Below are 12,289 nucleotides of genomic sequence, written 5' to 3' on the forward strand. Positions count from 1 at the left end.
CAGCAGGTTTGTGGAAGGATACATAGGAGAAGGGGGAAATTAGATAGAAATGTCGAGGATGTTTTCCAAAACTGTGAACCTGAGTGTGATTGGAAAGATGAGATCAAAAGAAATAGCTGAAAGTATCTGAAGTGGGATTGAGATAAGGAGATGACTGAGTTTTATTTTAGTGGACATATTAAATCTGTGATGTCTCTCCAACGTCTAGTCAGAGATGTCCAAATGGTCAATGGGTGGTCTGGAGCTTGAGAGATGAGCCCTGGATTTATAGGGACCCTTCTGCGAAAAGATGATAGCTAAATTCATGTGAGCTGGCGAGATCACCATGAGAGATATTAAACAGAAGTGGATCCAGGGCGAGGCCATAAGATATACCCATAGTAGGAGAGTGATATGGGTGGGTCATCTAATAAAAGAAACTAAGAGGAAGTGATTGAACAGGTAGGAAGAGAACAAGTGAGAGCAATGTCATCAAACCTGAGGGGGGAGAAAATATCCAGCAGGAGGGATGTGGCCGAAACCACCAAAAACTAAAGCAATGGGGCGGCTAGGTGGCGCAGTGAATAGAGCATCGGCCCTGGAGTCAGGAGTACCCGAGTTCAAATCTGGCCTCAGACACTTAACACTTACTAGCTGTGTGACCCTGGGCAAGTCACTTAACCCCAATTGCCTCACTAAAAAAAAAAAAAAAACAACCTAAAGCAACAGGGAAGTGGGGAGGGAAAAGGAATTTGGAACTTGAAACTTTTTTTTTAAGTTTAAAAATTGTTTTAACATGTAATTGGAGGAAAAATATATACATAGATATATACATACACATATCTATACATACATATGAGGTAAAGCAAGGTCTAGTGTGAGAACTGAGAAAAAACTATAGAGGATTTAGCAATTATGAAACTGATCAACCTTAGGAAAAAATGCAGTTTCAGGTGAATAACGAGGTCAGATCACAGGGTTGAGAAGTGAATGTGAGAAGACATGAAGGCAAAGAGTATTTTGCTTTGTTTTGTTTTGTTTTTCTAGGAGTCTTGTACTGAAAAGGTAGCAGATTGGTAAACATTTTAACTATTCTTTTTTTTTTCTTCGATTTTTTTTTTTTTTAGGGCAATGGGGTTAAGTGACTTGCCCAGGGTCACACAGCTAGTAAGTGTCAAGTGTCTGAGGCCGGATTTGAACTCAGGTACTCCTGAATCCAGGGTCGGTGCTTTATCCACTGCGCCACCTAGCCGCCCCTTAACTATTCTTATTAATTAGGTACTAATTAGGCCTAATATTGCCAGTCTGGGATGGTAACCATAGGAAAGGGAGAAATTCAACACTTCTTCACCTACCCCGTCTCCTTTCTATCATGCCTATCTCTTTCTGCAGGGACCTGGGACATCAGTCTCTTCCTGGCTGACAGTAGGTGAGTTTGGGATCCAGACAATAGGTAGCAAAGGGTATGGGACATACATAAAAGAAGTAACAAACAGTGGTAGCAGGGAATTTTCCTGTCCTGAGCCTAGCATAAAGGAAAGGCCTTTTCCCTATTGTGTGTTTGGAGGGGCTAAGGGAGCTGGTGGCTGAAGGGAACACATTTGGAGCCAGTAGCCTTCAGCATGCACCTCCTCCTCTGACTCCTGGGGAAACCCAGCCTGGGGATGACAGGTCTGGGATTCCCAATAGGTGAATGGTGGGGGGTGTTTACAGAGGTACCCCATCCTCATGGTGATAGGATGCTTCCTCATGCCCCTACCTACCTGGTAGGAATTTGAGGTGGGAAATTAAAATAATAACAGATGGCTGAGGCCCTGAAGGGGGTTTAAAAATTGAGCCGGTCCATGGTTCCCCTGGACGCTTCCCCTTCTCACATGGGAGATGCCACAGATAGGGTACAGGGGAACAAACCCTGCCTTTAGAGTCAAGAGACCTGGATTCAAATCCCACCTCTTACTACCTATAAATAACCTTAACTTCCATGATTCTCAATTTCTTCATCTATAAAATGGAGTGGGGAGTGGGATGGGGGATAGTCTTCTATGGAGACTAGATGACCTCTGAAGTCCCTTCCATCTTTGAATCTATGGTCCTATGCCTGGGTCAGCCCCCCCTCACCCCCCAATTCCAAAAGGTTAGTAGTGAATTAAGCACATTCCCTGAAGGAACCCAGAATGCTGAAAGTCCTATCCCTTCTTTGGCACTGCCCCCTGCCCTTCATGTCTAGGACAAAACCTACAGCTGCCACGGGGATCTTTTTCCTAGTTACCACTGCAGTCTTAAGAACAGTCCTCCAGCAGAACTGACAGTGATTTCCAGACAGAACTGTTCCTAGTTGGTGACACAACATATGTGCTCTTCAGCATAATCTCCCTGGGAACTGCAGGCAGGAATTTAAACTACTCTAGCCAAAATGATTTCATAATTGCAGATTAAACGGCTCTGGAAGTTTGATTCCTTTGTGTTCTGCTATAGAAAAATGAAATAGAAAGTCACACAAACTCTTCACTTTGCTGCAGTTACTTTTTTTTTTTTTAAGTGAGGCAATTGGGGTTAAGTGACTTGCCCAGGGTCACACAGCTAGTGAATGTTAAGTGTCTGAGGCCGGATTTGAACTCAGGTACTCCTGACTCCAGGGCCAGTGCTCTATCCACTGTGCCACCTAGCTGCTCCCTGCAGTTACTTTTTAAAAATTACAAATGTGGTTTTGTGTTTTTGTAATTCCAATAATAAGTGACCTGGCACCATATTGAATTCTTCCATGAACTTAACTGTCATACTACTTACTAGAGTAGAATTTAGTCCATCTTGGAATCTATCAAAGGGGACTTAATTAATCAAGGTGTCATTAAGAGGGAATTTATAAGGGCATCTAGGTGGTACACTGGATAGAGCACTGGCCCTGAAGTCAGGAAGACCTGAGTTCAAATCCAGCCTTAGATACTAACTGTGTGAATCTGGACAAGTCACTTAACCCTCATTGCCAAGAGACAGAGAGAGAGAGAGAGAGAGGAATTGTTATGGTAGCATGTAAACTCCTTGAGAACAGAAGCTATTTGGTTTGTTTTGTATCCCCAGCACTTAGCATGGGGCTATATAACAGGCATTTGTTGTTGAATTCAGTTGGATTGAAAGTGATTTCCCATGGCATGGTCCATAAGAATAGATTATGATGAGGGCAGCTAGGAGGCACAGTGGATAGAGCACTGGCCCTGGATTCAGGAGGACCTGAGTTCAAATTTGACCTCAGACACTTAACACTTACTAGCTGTGTGACCCTGGGCAAGTCATTTAACCCCAATTACCTCACCAAGAAAAGAAAAAAAGAATAGATTATGATGAGTAACTGGTATGCCTAAATTCCTTAGGTAAGTTTGGAAAATTCTCTTGTCTCCCTGAAAAAAAAAATGTAAAAGATGACAATGAAGCTTAATGCTTATGTTTCCCAAAGAGATATCCAATCAATCCAGGGCAGCTAGTGGCCTGAAGTTGGGAGGACCTGAGTTCAAATTTCACCTCAGACACTTACTAGCTGTGTGAACCTGGGCAAGTCACTTAACCCCAATTGCCTTAAACATCCAGGGCCATCTCCAGTCGTCCTGATATATATATATATATCTTGCCCCTGGACCCAGATGGCTCTGGAGGAGAGAGTGAAGTTGGTGACCTCACACAGCCTTTCCTCACTTAAATCCAATTCAGCGCCAGACATGACATCACCCCGCTGTCAAAGTCCTAGTGTGTAAGGGAAAGAGAATGTAACTTCTGACCCCCAAGTTGATATAGTCCCAGAATACAGTAAAAAATCAAAGAGGTTTGAATGGGTAAACAAGATGTCATTTATGCTCTGAGCCCTTTGGGAGGTGTGAAAAAACATTTTGATTAAATTAAGAAGGAAACAACTCTAGCCACGTTTGGGAGGATCAAAGTGTTCAATATCTAAGCCTTTAAAAATATATATATAAAGCTTAAGAGTTCCGAGATTTTGCCAGCCAAGAGGAAACACTGTGGAGGAAACACTATACAAGAGGAAGGGGAAAGAGGAAAACACATTGACAACGTAGCTTTGAATATAGCTTCTACTAGAAGAAGACGTACACACTCCAGACAGACAGAAATAAAGGACAGCCAACTTAGGAAAGAGGAAGCCTCAAGGAGCATTTTCTGGTTGTTTTGTTTGATTGTTTCAGTCATTTCTGACTCTTCATGACTGTATTTGGGGTTTTCTTGGCAGGGATAGTGCAGTAGTTTGCCATTTCCTTCTCCAGCTTATTTTACAGAAGAGGAAACCGAAGCAAACAGGGTTAAGTGATTTTCCCAGAGTCACACAACTAGCAAGTGTTGGAAACCAGATTTGAACTTCCTGATGCCTGACCCAGACCTCTATCTACCGTACCACCTTCAAGGAACATGACCTCTGGCAACTGGGAATAGGATTGCAGAGAGGAACAGGCCCTGAGAATCCAGCAAAAGAACTCTAGAAGAGAGAAGGACATCCAGTTCTCTACAGCTAGATGTTGTGAGTTGACTTGGCCAAACGTATTGTACAGGGATGCTTCACTACCATAGTACTCTATTTGAGCCCACTTTTCTCAGGAACGAGCAGGAGAGGGCTGCTGTGCTGGGGCAGGAGTGGAGTCCAACACCACAGTCACACTGACACAGATCCAGTCCCAGGCAAGCCGAGCCAGGGAAAGAGACCCCCCGGGACCTCTGAATCAGCCATAGCGCCGGTGTTGTCTGGAACTAAGCTCACAGTCTGGTGAGAAGGCTGAGCCCTTGGCAGGCAGAGAGCGGAGATTACAGGGGTCTTTGCTGGTGCTGAGGCTGAACTTGGGTGTTTCACCCCTGCTGGAAACCAGGAAGTAGGCTCGAGGAGCAGTGGCCTAAGTGGGGAAGTGGCACAGGTTCATCAGAGCTAACAACTACAGCACACAAAGTTTTGCTGTCTGGTTAATTAGCAAGTTGGCCTGGGGTTATCTATGGTCCAGGGAACATGCCAGGCAAGTGAAGAGCCTGCCCCTCCTTAAATCATACCACCCAAGACCCCCTGAAGCTTGGGACAGTGCAGCCTGGAAACAGTGCCCCACTTTAAGGAGTTAAAAGTCAAGTAAAATACAGGCAAGATGAGAAGACAGAGAAAGATGAGGACCATAGAAAGTTTCTTTAGTGACAAGTGAACCCTCAGAAGAGGATAGCAACATCAGGGCCCCTACATCCAAAGCTTCCAAGAAAACTATGAATTGGTCTCAGACCATAGAAGTGCTCAAAAAGGACTTTGAAGATAAAGTAAGAGAGGTAGAGGAAAAAATGGGAAGAGAAATGAGAGTGATGCAGGAGAGTCATGAAAAAAAAAAGTCAACAGCTTAAAAAGCCAAATGGCCAAGTGGAAAAAGGAGGTACAAAAGCTCTCTGAAGAAAATAATAACTCCTTAAAAATTAGGATTGAGCAAATAGAAGCTAATGACTTTATGAGAAATCAAGACATAATAAAACAAATCCAAATGAATAAAAAAAAAATAGAGGGCAATGTGAAATATCTCCTTGGAAAAACAACTGACCTAGAAAATAGATCCAAGAGAGACTATTTGAAAATTATTGGACTACCTGAAAACCATGATCAAGGAAAGAGCTTATACATCATCTTCCAGGAAATTGTTAGGAAAAATTGCCCTTATATTCTAGAAGCAGAAGGTAAAATAGAAATTGAAAGAATCCACTGATCACCTCCTGAAAGAGATCCCAAAAGGAAAACTGCCAAGAGTATTACAGTCAAATTCCAGAGTTCCCAGGTCAAGAAGAAAATATTGCAAGCTGCCAAAAAGAAATAATTCAAGTACTGTGGAGCCCCAGTCAGGATAGCACAAGATCTAGCAGCTTCTACATCAAAGGATTGGAGGGCATGGAATATGATATTCCAGAGGGCAAAGGAATTAGGATTACAACCAAGAATCACCTATCCAGCAAAACTGATTATAATCTTTCAGAGGAAAAAAATGGGACTTCAATGAAAAAGAGGACTTTCAAGTATTCATGATGAAAAGACCTGAATTGAATGGAAAATTTGACTTTCAAATACAAGACCCTAGAGAAGCATAAAAAGATAAACAGGAAAAAGAAATTAAGAGGGATGTTAAAAGGTTAAACTGTTTACATTCCTACATGGGAAGATGATACATCTAACTCATTAGAACTTTCTCAGTATTAGGGCAGATGATAGAAATAAATTTAGACAGAGGGCACAGGTGGGAATTGATTATGAAGGGATAATATCTGTAAAGTATTTATTTTTTGTTTATCTTTTTTTGTGGGGTGGTTGGAGTTGGGTGACATGCCTGGCGTGGTGTAGCTGGTGAGTGTCTTTGACTAGGTGGTAAATATGGATTTGAGTGAACTCGGGAGAGGAGAGGTTACTGAATAATAGAAGTATAGGAAGATCCTTGAACTGGAATTGAGGATCAAGGACTTTTCTAACTTTCCCACCTCAACCAGTGAGTTGGAGGGTATAAGTAAAAGTTAGACCAGTGCTAGAAAGGGTGGTCAGGAAGGCAGTGTCATCAGGAGAGAGCCAGGTCTTAGTGAGAGCAAGAAGAGGGAAGGAGTGGGAAAGGAAAAAGTTTAAGATGAAAGGAAATTTGTTACCTATGGAGAGGCATCCCAAAAGGAGTAGGTAGATTTAGAATAGGTTTTGGGGTGGGGTGAAAATTGAGGGGAATCCCCCCAAAAAAAGAAAGTTCAGGGGAATGAGAATAAGGAATCATGCAGTGGGGGATAGAGAAAGGGGTTTGAATAATGACAGCTGAGGATTCAGAATCACTGGGATGGGAAGGGGAGGGGAGGGTGGGATGAAGTCTATTGATAATAATAGCTAGCATTTATATAGTATATTAAGCTTTGCAAAGCCCTATACAATCAATATCTAATTTTATCCTCACAACACTGGGAGGTAGATGCTATTCTTATCATTCCCATTTTACAGATGAAGAAACTGAAGCAGACAGGGGTTTAAGTGACTTTCCCAGGGTCACACAGCTAGTATATGTCTGAAGTCAGGTTGAACTCAGGGATTCCTGACTCCAGGTCCAGTGTTCAATTCAATGAGTAAGAGAGATGCCTCCAGTTGATTGTTAATCATATAGTGGGATTAAGTTATCTACATCCATCCCTAGGGGTTCAACCTCAGGGTGGAAAGCTCCCAGGGGATTAGGCACTATTGTGTAGCTGGAAAGTTGGAAGGAGGAGTAGGAATGGTGGAGATATAAACTCAGGTGACACAGCTGATGGAAGGAACAGTGGAATAGTGTCTTTCTCCTTCCTGGGAAGGCTCAGTATTTGTGCAAGAATGACCTCTGTGGTTTATGGAAAGGGGAATGTTTTGTAACTATTGTTCTTACCATCATTTGAATAAAAGCCATCATTAAGAGCTTTGACATTAGGTGAGCTCTACCTTGGGAATAGTTAGCTAGGTAGATCAGGTTAGCAACCCCCCCCCTCAACCCCCCACTGCCCACCACACCACATCCCCCCACCCCTGGCCCCTTAAAGGGGGCTCATATCTTACATCTTGGTGTCAGAGTAGAACTGCTCTCTCCAAATTCATCCAAGGTATTTTCTAGGGTTCTCCTCTCACTCAGCTGGCAAAACCCTGCCTTTTAGTTGAGATTTCCTTGGACCCTAAGTCAACCTGGCCTGCAAATTGGGTCCCTGTCTCCTACTTTTTTATTTGCCATTTCATTTACATGTCCTGAATCAACCATGGCCAAGGCTGGAGTCCTACCAGTAATAACAAACCCAATCTCTTCCCACTTAGCCAACTAAAGACACACCACTGGTTCTTTGAGGCTTGGTGTTAAGGGTCATTGGAAAGAGCTGTTCTCTCTTCTATTAATAGCTTATTTTCACAGCACTTTACTCCCCTGCTGTGACAAGAGATCTATATAAAGGGTTGGTCTTCATAACTTTTCTGCTTCCTCTTCAAGGAAAGAAACAGGTCATGTACCTTTCTCACCATCAGTGTGAAAGCCCGTGTTTAACTTCTTCCCAACAAAATAAAATTCCTCTACACCCAACCTCTCAGATTTCACCTTGGGTTGTTATTGTTTTGAGGTTTTTTTCCCCCATACCTGCCTATCCTTCTTCCACAAAGCATTTGCCTTGTATTTACATTCTCTGTGTGTTTGTGTAAGTATTTGTAAATTCTAACAAAGTTCAGATACAAACTAGTTTTTTAAGGAACACATTCCTTTCCACAAAGTATAACACTGTAAATTTATATATTGTACATTGACTCATAACATGTGCCATTTTAAGCAGAGATTATAAAATGGTTTCCCCATATAAACAAGAAGTATGCTGTTTCTACATGACTAATGCAGAAATATGTTTAATGTGATTGTACATATATAACCTATATCAGATTACTTTCTGTCTTGGGGAGGGGGAAGAGGGGAAGGAAGAGAGGGAGGGAGAAAACTTTGGAACTCAAAATCTTATAAAAACAAATGTTGAAAACTATCTTTACATATAACTAGAAAATAATAAAATACTTCTATGATTAAAAAAAAGAAGTATGTTGTTTCTGCATCTATAGGCTAAGGATTTTTCATAGTCCAACTTCCAGATGCCCTCAAGATTTTAGGGAGGGTTTGATTCAAAATGGTATCCTGTAAGAGGAGTTTTGTATAGTGAGGAAGAACTTGGAAGACCTAGGTTCAAGTGCCCCCACCCCATGAATGATAGATATGTGACCTTGAGCAAGTCATTTGAACCCCCTGAGCCCTAAAACACAAATAATTGTGAATGCATTTAGTCCTTGGAATTTGTTTACCTTGTAAATGTAAATCAGATCTCCAGCGTCATAGGTGTCTCACATAGATTCAAAACAAGCTTCTTACACGTGGTTCTTACTTCAGTAAGTAATGGTATCTTTTAAGACTGCTACTATCCGTTCCTTGAATTTCTCAGTATTTACACTCTTCACATATCTCAGTTTTGCACATGGCATGATTTGGTGACAGACCGATCTCAGTTTCTCATTTTTTAGTCTCTTTGTGTAGGAGCTACAACCCCAAACAATGCAAAACAAAAAGAAATGTGTTTATGCTTATTGGTTGTTATGTCAATGATATGTAAATTTAAAATAACAAATCTAAGGCCATATACATTGGAATTATCTTCAGAGTCCCTGCCACTAGGACTGTGTAACAGGTGACACCATATTTTTGGTGGTGGTGGTGGTGTTTTTATAGAGACCAGTGACTTCATCAACAGAGACAACTCCCAAGAAGAAAGCTCCATCCCTTATGAGATCTAACATATAGTCTTAAAGAGTTGGCCACTGTAACATAGCTAGACTTGAACCTTTAGCTTCTTGACTCCATCCCTTATGCTATAGAGAACGTGTTACATAAAAATTTGAGAACATGTGAGACATGAGAACTTCCATTATTATTAATATTATTATTATGAACATATTTCTGATATTTTAAATACTAAGGCCCTTTGGACTGAATCTAAGGACAGAGCCATCCCACCCCGTGATGAGGGTTTTTGGTGACATAAATAGCAAGCAAAATAACATAAACCCCATAAAACAAAAAGCTTATAATTGTTGAACCAAAGCATGAGCTAAACAAATCAAGGGTGGAAAGGGCATAATATTTGACTGCGTGGTTTCTATTCCTACATAGATTTCGGTTTCTTTCAATTAATCTGATTGAGTAAGTGTCTTACCCTTCACTCTAAGACTTATCAATCTCACTTATGTTCAAGAAAAATGGATTCCCAGATCTCCACTTTGCCTGCTGCTGAATCTTTTGGCCTGACCAGCAGGCTTAGGTCACAATCCATTGCAGTACTTATGGATCTTAATTGGAAAAACTTCCTCCTGCCTCCTTTCTGGAATCTTCCGAAGGTAAATTCTAGAATGGTTCTTTGGTGAGTTCCCTTGGCAACCCCACAATGTTAGAAGGAGACATAGCAGTGCCTTCCTGGAGAATATGGGTTGGATTGAGCACTTAATGCTTGTCCAAAGGATGAATTTCCAGATGCTTCATTTCTCCTTTCTGTTCTTGATATCTGTAATCAGGCATTTGGCTGCTCATGAATGTGGAAAGGAAAGGAAAGGAAAGTACGATTTAAATCCATCAATTTTGCCATTCACAGGCTACTTTGTTTAAAGGTTTGTTTCAAGGAGAAGATTACAACTAATTGATAAAAAGGCCTGGGAGAAAAAACTTGGATTATTATCATATTTTTTATTCCACGTAATTATATTTGTATTCCATATAATTACTCCCATTAAGAGTGATTGTGCTGAAATATATTGCCATCTCCAAGCACATTCTTTGTAATGGGAATTTATTATTTACAAGTGTGACATAATGGATAAAGAGCCAGCCCTAGAACTATGAAGCCCTCGGTCTAAGTCCTATATCTAACATATGCTGGCTTTGTCACCTGGACAAGTCACTTAACCTCAGTATTCTACATAGCTAACACTATAACTTGCAAAGAAGATGCTGACCAGCATTGGTATAGGGAGTTTCTTCATGCAAAAGTCTCTTATATAAATGAAACCACAGGTCGGGTACCTCTTCCTGTATTTTAAGAGTATCTTCCTTCCAAATGGCCCAAAGCACTATGTAAATAATTTTATAATTAGCATTTCTAAAGACTAGTATGGCAAATGGGAACCAAAGGGAGGGATGGCAATGGTAGCAAGCAATTATAAAGCACAAAGGATTGTAAAGCATTTTATATATGTTATATCATTTGATCCTCCCAACAACTTTGTGACATGCTGATTGTGTGTAAATATCACATTTAGATAGCACTTTAAGGTTTATAAAATGCTCTGTTTATAACACCCTCTGAGGCTGATCATCTAGGAATTGTAATTAGTATTAGTGATTGTACTAGTATTGGTAATGGTATTAATATTATGGTATTGGTATCTGTATCAGTATTGGTATTAGTATTAGCATTGGCATTGGTATTAGTTTTAGTATTGGCATTAGCAATGACATTGTGGGCAGCTAGGTGGCACAGTGGATCCTAATCTCTATCTTGCCACTGAACCCAATTCAGTGCAAGTCATGACATCACCCCAATGTCATCGTCCTCTTTGAAAACGAAGGACAAACAACAACAACAACAATGACATTAGTATGGTATTGGTATTGGTATTAACATTGGCATTACTATTAGTATTGTACAAGTAGTTGTTTATCCTTTTTTGTGTTGTTGGGCAACTGGGGTTAAGTGACTTGCCCAAGGTCACACAGCTAGTGTCAAGTGTCTGAGGCTGGATTTGAATTCAGGTCCTCCTGAATCCAGGACTGGTGCTTTATCCACTGTGCTACCTAGCTGTCCCATGTCCTTCATTTTCAAAAAGGATCAATGACACCACAATGTTGGAGTAAAACAGTGGATGATAAGTGATGTCTTGACTTGCAAGTGTATAAGTGAGGAAGGGTTGCACAAAATCATCAGCCTTACTCTCTGTTCCAGAGTCATCAAAGTCTAGTAGCAGCATAAAAGTCAAGATGACAGGCAATGGACCAGGATGTGATGGATGCCTTTGACATCTTCAATGTCTTACTAAACTGTTGAGTGTTCCACAGCACCAGCTTCAACTGACTTCATGACCATTGGAACAAATTGTTCTCACCTGCCCATTCCCCTGAAGGAAGTCTTTACGTGCTTGGGGTGGACATCCCCCTAAATCACTGATAAGTTGGTTACCCTCAACTTGGTTTAACCCATTTTCCAAAAATGATTTTACCCAGTTATGACTGCTGCACATGCTACAGCTTCTTGGAGACATAGGTAAGAGCTGAATGACAGGTGGATACCAAAGGTGGAAGAGCAGCCCTGCAAAGGGCTCAGCAAGCCCAGAGGTGCTAGTCCGCTTTGAATACTTCATACACACTACTGGTATTAGTACTGATCTTAGTATTGGGATTGGTGTGTATTAATGTTGATATTAGTGTTAGTATTGGCAATGGCATTAGCATTAGTATTAGGATTCATATTAATATTGGTGTTAGTATTAATATTGACATTAGCATTAGTATTGATATAATTATCAGTATTCATATTAGTGTTAATATTTGTATTAGTATTGATGCCAGTATTAGTATTAGTTTTAGTGTTGGTGTTGGTATTGGTTTTAGTATTAGTAATGGTATTGGTATCACTGGTGTTAGCACTGGTGTTGGTATTAGTGCATCATCTCAGTTTTCACTTTTTAAAGAAACTGAAGTCCAGGAAGCTCCAGTTCAGGGAAGAAGGAAGGGAGCTGAGGTCT

Source organism: Dromiciops gliroides, chromosome 3, assembly GCF_019393635.1.
Source record: "Dromiciops gliroides isolate mDroGli1 chromosome 3, mDroGli1.pri, whole genome shotgun sequence".
NCBI classification, from domain to species: Eukaryota; Metazoa; Chordata; class Mammalia; order Microbiotheria; family Microbiotheriidae; genus Dromiciops; species Dromiciops gliroides.